At 50.2% G+C, this 8,163-nt stretch overlaps 1 pseudogene; it reads left to right on the top strand.

The window, feature by feature from the left end:
- The first annotated feature begins 4,902 nt into the window (after positions 1-4,902).
- On the top strand, positions 4,903-7,949 carry LOC124030334 (annotated as a pseudogene).
- The last annotated feature ends 214 nt before the right edge of the window (positions 7,950-8,163 follow it).

The following is an 8,163-nucleotide window of genomic DNA, read 5'->3' as shown; positions in this document are numbered from 1 at the left end:
CATGTTTCAGCCTCATCAGTAGAGAGACCGTCAGAGACCATGTTTCAGCCTCATCAGTAGAGAGAGAGACCATCAAAGACCATGTTTCAGCCTCATCAGTAGAGAGAGAGACAATGTTTCAGCCTCATCAGTAGAGAGACTGTCAGAGACCATGTTTCAGCCTCATCAGTAGAGAGAGAGACCATGTTTCAGCCTCATCAGTAGAGAGAGACAGACCGTCAGAGACCATGTTTCAGCCTCATCAGTAGAGAGGGAGACCATGTTTCAGCCTCATCAGTAGAGAGGGAGACCATGTTTCAGCCTCATCAGTAGAGACAGAGACCATGTTTCAGCCTCATCAGTAGAGAGACCGTCAGAGACCATGTTTCAGCCTCATCAGTAGAGAGACAGACCATCAGAGACCATGTTTCAGCCTCATCAGTAGAGAGACAGACCATCAGAGACCATGTTTCAGCCTCACCTCTAGAGAGAGAGACCATGTTTCAGCCTCATCAGTAGAGAGAGAGACCATGTTTCAGCCTCATCAGTAGAGAGACAGACCGTCAGAGACCATGTTTCAGCCTCATCAGTAGAGAGAGAGACCATCAGAGACCATGTTTCAGCCTCATCAGTAGAGAGAGAGACAGACCGTCAGAGACCATGTTTCAGCCTCATCAGTAGAGAGACCGTCACAGACCATGTTTCAGCCTCATCAGTAGAGAGACCGTCAGCGACCATGTTTCAGCCTCATCAGTAGAGAGAGACCGTCAGATACCATGTTTCAGCCTCATCAGTAGAGGGAGACCGTCAGAGACCATGTTTCAGACTCATCAGTAGAGAGAGACAGACCGTCACAGACCATGTTTCAGACTCATCAGTAGAGAGACAGACCGTCAGAGACCATGTTTCAGCCTCATCAGTAGAGAGAGAGACCATGTTTCAGCCTCATCAGTAGAGAGAGAGACCATCAGACCCTGTTTCAGCCTCATCGGTAGAGAGAGAGAGAGACCGTCAGACCCTGTTTCAGCCTCATCGGTAGAGAGAGAGACCGTCAGAGACCATGTTTCAGCCTCATCGGTAGAGAGAGACCGTCAGACCATGTTTCAGCCTCATCAGTAGAGAGAGAGACCGTCAGACCATGTTTCAGCCTCATCAGTAGAGAGACCGTCACAGACCATGTTTCAGCCTCATCAGTAGAGAGACAGATCGTCAGAGACCATGTTTCAGCCTCATCAGTAGAGAGACCGTCACAGACCATGTTTCAGCCTCATCAGTAGAGAGACGCCTCATCAGTTGAGAGAGAGACAGACCGTCAGAGACCATGTTTCAGCCTCTCAGTAGAGAGAGAGACCGTCAGAGACCATGTTTCAGCCTCATCAGTAGAGAGACAGACTGCCAGAGACCATGTTTCAGCCTTCATCGGTAGAGAGACCGTCACAGACCATGTTTCAGCCCCTACTGGGTAGAGAGAGAGAGACAGACCGTCAGAGACCATGTTTCAGCCTCATCAGTAGAGAGAGGGACCGTCAGAGACCATGTTTCAGCCTCATCAGTAGAGAGACCGTCAGAGACCATGTTTCATCCTCATCAGTAGAGAGAGAGACCATCAGAGACCATGTTTCAGCCTCATCAGTAGAGAGAGAGACCATGTTTCAGCCTCATCAGTAGAGAGACCGTCAGAGACCATGTTTCAGCCTCATCAGTAGAGAGAGAGACCATGTTTCAGCCTCATCAGTAGAGAGAGACAGACCGTCAGAGACCATGTTTCAGCCTCATCAGTAGAGAGAGACAGACCGTCAGAGACCATGTTTCAGCCTCATCACTAGAGGGAGAGACCATCAGAGACCATGTTTCAGCCTCATCAGTAGAGAGACAGACCGTCAGAGACCATGTTTCAGCCTCATCAGTAGAGAGACAGACCGTCAGAGACCATGTTTCAGCCTCATCAGGAGAGAGACAGACCGTCAGAGACCATGTTTCAGCAAATCAGTAGAGAGAGACAGACCGTCAGAGACCATGTTTCAGCCTCATCAGTAGAGAGACAGACCGTCAGAGACCATGTTTCAGCCTCATCAGTAGAGAGAGACCATGTTTCAGCCTCATCAGTAGAGAGAGACAGGGACCATGTTTCAGCCACTCCCAGTAGAGAGAGAGACAGACCATGTTTCAGCCTCATCAGTAGAGAGACCGGGCAGAGACCATGTTTCAGCCTCATCAGTAGAGAGACCGTCCAGAGACCATGTTTCAGCCTCATCAGTAGAGGAGACCGTCAGCCTCAGACCATGTTTCAGCCTCATCAGTAGAGAGACCGTCAGACCATGTTTCAGCCTCATCAGTAGAGAGACAGACCATGTTTCAGCCTCATCAGTAGAGAGAGACAGACCGTCAGAGACCATGTTTCAGCCTCATCAGTAGAGAGACAGACCGTCAGAGACCATGTTTCAGCCTCATCAGTAGAGAGACAGACCGTCAGAGACCATGTTTCAGCCTCACAGTAGAGAGAGACAGACCGTCAGAGACCATGTTTCAGCCTCATCAGTAGAGAGAGAGACCAGAGACCATGTTTCAGCCTCATCAGTAGAGAGAGAGACCATGTTTCAGCCTCATCAGTAGAGAGACCGTCAGAGACCATGTTTCAGCCCTCATCAGTAGAGAGAGAGAGACCATGTTTCAGCCTCATCAGTAGAGAGAGACCATCAGAGACCATGTTTCAGCCTCATCAGTAGAGAGACCATGTTTCACCGTCAGAGACCATGTTTCAGCCTCATCAGTAGAGACAGAGACCGTCAGAGACCATGTTTCAGCCTCATCAGTAGAGAGAGAGACCATGGAGACAGACCATCAGAGACCATGTTTCAGCCTCATCAGTAGAGAGACAGACCGTCAGAGACCATGTTTCAGCCTCACACTAGAGGGAGAGAGACTCAGTGTTTCAGCCTCATCAGTAGAGAGACAGACCATGTTTCAGCCTCATCAGTAGAGAGACAGACCGTCAGAGACAATGTTTCAGCCTCATCAGGAGAGAGACAGACAGACCGTCAGAGACCATGTTTCAGCAAATCAGTAGAGAGAGACAGACCGTCAGAGACCATGTTTCAGCCTCATCAGTAGAGAGAGAGACCATGTTTCAGCCTCATCAGTAGAGAGAGACAGGGACCATGTTTCAGCCTCCTCAGTAGAGAGACAGACCGTCAGAGACCATGTTTCAGCCTCATCAGTAGAGAGAGAGACCATGTTTCAGCCTCATCAGTAGAGAGAGACAGGGACCATGTTTCAGACTCATCAGTAGAGAGACAGACTGACAGACCGGTCAGAGACCATGTTTCAGCCTCATCAGTAGAGAGAGAGACCATGTTTCAGCCTCATCAGTAGAGAGACAGACCGTCAGAGACCATGTTTCAGCCTCACCTCTAGAGAGAGAGACCGTCAGAGACCATGTTTCAGCCTCATCAGTAGAGAGAGACCGTCAGAGACCATGTTTCAGCCTCATCAGCAGAGAGAGACAGACCGTCAGAGACCATGTTTCAGCCTCATCAGTAGAGAGAGAGGCCATGTTTCAGCCTCATCAGTAGAGAGAGAGACCATGTTTCAGCCTCATCAGTAGAGAGACCGTCAGAGACCATGTTTCAGCCTTATCAGTAGAGACAGACCGTCAGAGACCATGTTTCAGCCTCATCAGTAGAGAGACAGACCGTCAGAGACCATGTTTCAGCCTCATCAGTAGAGAGACAGACCGTCAGAGACCATGTTTCAGCCTCATCAGCAGAGAGAGAGACAGACCGTCAGAGACCATGTTTCAGCCTCATCAGTAGGGAGAGAGACCATCAGAGACCATGTTTCAGCCTCATCAGTAGAGAGACCGTCAGAGACCATGCTCAGACTCATCAGTAGAGAGAGACAGACCGCACTATGTTTCAGCCTCATCAGTAGAGAGAGACAGACCAAGCGTTTCAGCCTCATCAGTAGAGAGACGGACCATGTTTCAGCCTCATCAGGGAGAGAGACAGAGCCTCATCAGTAGAGGCAGAGACCATGTTTCAGCCTCCATCAGTAGAGAGAGAGACCAGACCATGTTTCCACCGTCAGAGAGAGAGACAATGTTTCAGCCCTCATCAGCAGAGAGACCGTCAGAGACCATGTTTCAGCCTCATCAGTAGAGAGACAGACCATCAGAGACCATGTTTCAGCCTCATCAGTAGAGAGACAGACCGTCAGAGACCATGTTTCAGCCTCATCAGTAGAGAGAGGGACCGTCAGAGACATGTTTCAGCCTCATCAGTAGAGAGACTGGCCAGAGACCATGTTTCATCCTCATCAGCAGAGAGAACAGACCATCAGAGACCATGTTTCAGCCTCATCATAGAGAGAGACCATAGCCTCATCAGTAGAGAGACCATGTTTCAGCCTCATCAGTAGAGAGAGACTGTCAGCCTTATCAGACCAGAGACCATGTTTCAGCCCTCTTCAGTAGGGAGCAGAGACCATCAGGAGACCATGTTTCAGCCTCATCAGTAGAGAGAGACAGACCGTCATCAGTAGACCAATGTTTCAGCTCTCATCAGTAGAGAGAGACAGACCATGTTTCAGAGAGAGAGAGAGACCATGTTTCAGCCTCATCACTAGAGAGGAGAGACCATCAGAGACTCATGTTTCAGCCCTCACTAGTAGAGAGACAGACCATCAGAGACCATGTTTCAGCCTCATCAGTAGAGACAGACCGTCAGAGACCATGTTTCAGCCTCATCAGTAGAGAGACAGACAGACCGGTCAGAGACCAAGTGTTCTCACCAGAGAGAGAGAGACCGTCAGAGACCATAAGCTTCAGTCTCTATCAGTAGAGAGACTGTCAGAGACCATGTTTTTCTACTGAATTCTCCCTCCTCTCCCCCTAATATATTACCCCCTCTCTCTCTCTCCCCCCAGGGTGTTCTCGCCTACATCAAGGAGGTGGAGGAGAAGCCCGGACCCACAGTGTGGGGGTCCAAGATGCCATTTGGAGAGGTGCTGTTTGAGTCTGGGCCCTCAGGGGTGTCAGGGAGGGGCTGAGATAGGGCAGGAGGGGGTGGGTCCACGGGGTCTGTTTCTCCCACAGCGGGAACCGCCCTGGCCTGGACGTCAAGATGACTCGACTGTGGCGTCGCAGAGGGAGGCAAGACCAGCACGTAGGAGAGAGAACACTGATCTGTGTGTATTCTGGTATCAGCAGTCTGGATCTCTCTGTGTGTGTATTCTGATCTCTCTGTGTATTCTAGGATCAGCAGTCGGATCTCTGTGTGTATTCTGGTATCAGCAGCCTGATCTCTCTGTGTGTATTCTAGGATCAGCAGTCTGATCTCTGTGTGTGTGTATTCTGGTATTCTAGGAGTCAGAAGTCTCTCTGTGTATTCTGGTATCTGGTACCCATCAGTGGTATTTTAGTCACAGTCTCTCTGTGTGTGTATTCTAGGATCAGCAGTCTGATTCTGTGTTTATTCTGGTATCAGCAGCCTGATCTCTCTGTGTGTATTCTAGGATCAGCAGTATCTCTGGTATCATCACAGTCTGATCTCTCTGTGTGTGTATTCTATCAGCAGTCTGATCTCTCTTCTGATTCTGGTATCAGCAGTCTGATCTCTCTGTATTCTAGGATCAGCAGTCTGATCTCTGTATGTGTGTATTCTGGTATCAGCAGTCTGATCTCTCTGTGTATTCTGGTATCAGCAGTCTGATCTCTCTGTGTGTGTATTCTGGTATCAGCAGTCTGATCTCTCTGTGTGTATTCTAGGATCAGCAGTCTGATCTCTCTGTGTGTATTCTGGTCAGCAGTCTGATCTCTGTGTGTATTCTAGGACCAGCAGTCTGATCTCTCTGTGTGTATTCTGGATCAGCAGTCTGATCTCTCTGTCTGTGTGTATTCTGGTATCAGCAGTCTGATCTCTCTGTGTGTATTCTAGGATCAGCAGTCTGATCTCTCTGTGTGTATTCTAGGATCAGCAGTCTGATCTCTGTGTGTATTCTGGTATCAGCAGTCTCTCTGATTCTGGTATCAGCAGTCTGATCTCTCTGTGTGTATTCTAGGATCAGCAGTCTGAGCTCTGAGACCCTTCCTCTGCTGTGTGTCAGCTTTATCACTGAGAACAGCCTGGTGGCCGCTGTGAGTACACACACACACACACACACACACACACACACACACACACACACACACACACACACACACACACACACACACACACACACACACACACACACACACACACACACACACACACACACACACACCCTTCCCCTCTCTCTCTCCTGTGTCTCTCCCCTCTCTCTCTCTCCTGTGTCTGTCTCACTGTGTCTCTCCTCTCTCTCTCTCTCTCCTGTGTCTGTCTCACTGTGTCTCTCCTCTCTACTCTCTCTCCTGTGTCTGTCTCACTGTGTCTCTCCTCTCTCTCTCCTGTGTCTGTCTCACTGTGTCTCCTCTCTCTCTCCTGTGTCTGTCTCACTGTGTCTCTCCTCTCTCTCCTGTGTCTGTCTCACTGTGTCTCTTCTCTCTCTCCTGTGTCTGTCTCACTGTGTCTCTTCTCTCTCTCCTGTGTCTGTCTCACTGTCTCTCTCCTGTGTCTGTCTCACTGTGTCTCTCTCTCTCTCTCTCCTGTGTCTGTCTCACTGTGTCTCTCCTCTCTCTCTCCTGTGTCTGTCTCACTGTGTCTCTCCTCTCTAGGGTCATGACTGCTACCCAGTGCTGTTTGTGTATGACGGTACTAAGGGCTCAGTAACGTTCGGAGGGAAGCTGGACGTTCCCAAGCAGACGTCTCAGAGAGGGATCAGCGCCAGGAACGCTCCAGAACCTGGACCGCCGAGCCACGTCGTCCTGAGACCACCGAGCAGGGCCTGGAGAGTCTGCACAAGAACAGCATCAGGTGGGGTGGGGGTGTATTTCTGGGGTTGTAATGACTGTGTGTGTGTGTGTGTGTCATAGTGTGTGTGTGTGTGGTGGTCATAGTGTGTGTGTGTGTGTGGGGTCGTAGTGTGTGTGTGTGTGTCTGTGGGTGTGTTTGTCTGGGGGTCGTAGTGTGTGTGTGTGTGTCTGGGGTCGTAGTGTGTGTGTGTGTGTGTCTGGGGTCGTAGTGTGTGTGTGTGTGTCTGGGGTCGTAGTGTGTGTGTGTCGTGTGTGTGTCTGGGGTCGTAGTGTGTGTGTGTGTGTCTGTGTGGGGGTCGTAGTGTGTGTGTGTGTGTGTGTCTGGGGTCTGGGGCCGTAGTGTGTGTGTCTGGGGTCGTAGTGTGTGTGTGTCTGGGGTCGTAGTGTGTGTGTGTCTGGGGTCGTAGTGTGTGTGTGTGTCTGGGGTCGTAGTGTGTGTGTGTGTGTCTGGGGTCGTAGTGTGTGTGTCTGGGGTGTGTGTGTGTGTGGGTCTGGGGTCGTAGTGTGTGTGTGTGTGGGGTCGTAGTGTGTGTGTGTCTGGGGTCGTAGTGTGTGTGTGTGTGTGTCTGGGGTGTGTGTGTGTCTGGGGTCGTAGTGTGTGTGTGTGTGTGTGGGGTCGTAGTGTGTGTGTGTGTGTGTGTCTGGGGTCGTAGTGTGTGTGTGTGTGTCTGGGGTCGTAGTGTGTGTGTGTCTCTGGGGTCGTAGTGTGTGTGTGTGTGTGTGTGTCTGGGGTCATTGTGTGTGTGTGTGTGTCTGTGTCTGGGGTCGTTGTGTGTGTGTGTCTGTGTGTCTGGGGTCGTTGTGTGTGTGTGTCTGGGGTCATAGTGTGTTTGTGTGTGTGTTTGTGTGTGTGTTTGTGTGTGTGTCTGGGGGTCGTTGTGTGTGTGTGTGTGGGTCAGCAGTGTGTGTCTGTGTATATTTTGTGTGTGTTTGTGTGTGTGTGTGTGTGTGTCTGGGGTCAGTGTGTGTGCTAACTGCCTCTGTATCCCAGTCAGATCTCTGTGCTGGAAGGAGGGAAGAGAAATGTTCCACGTTCTGTACAACTGGGATGGACGGAGGAATGGTGATATGGGACGTCAAGGTACACACACACACACACACTACACACACACACACTACACTTCACTACACACACACACTACACTTCACTACACACTACACACACACTACACTACACACTACACTACACACACTACACACACACTACACACACACTACACACACTACACACACTACACTACACACACACTACACACACACTACACTACACACACTACACACACTATGCACTACAC

This window comes from Oncorhynchus gorbuscha, unplaced genomic scaffold (assembly GCF_021184085.1).
Source record: "Oncorhynchus gorbuscha isolate QuinsamMale2020 ecotype Even-year unplaced genomic scaffold, OgorEven_v1.0 Un_scaffold_10668, whole genome shotgun sequence".
Classification (NCBI taxonomy): domain Eukaryota; kingdom Metazoa; phylum Chordata; class Actinopteri; order Salmoniformes; family Salmonidae; genus Oncorhynchus; species Oncorhynchus gorbuscha.
This window is presented reverse-complemented; position numbering and strand designations above follow the sequence as displayed.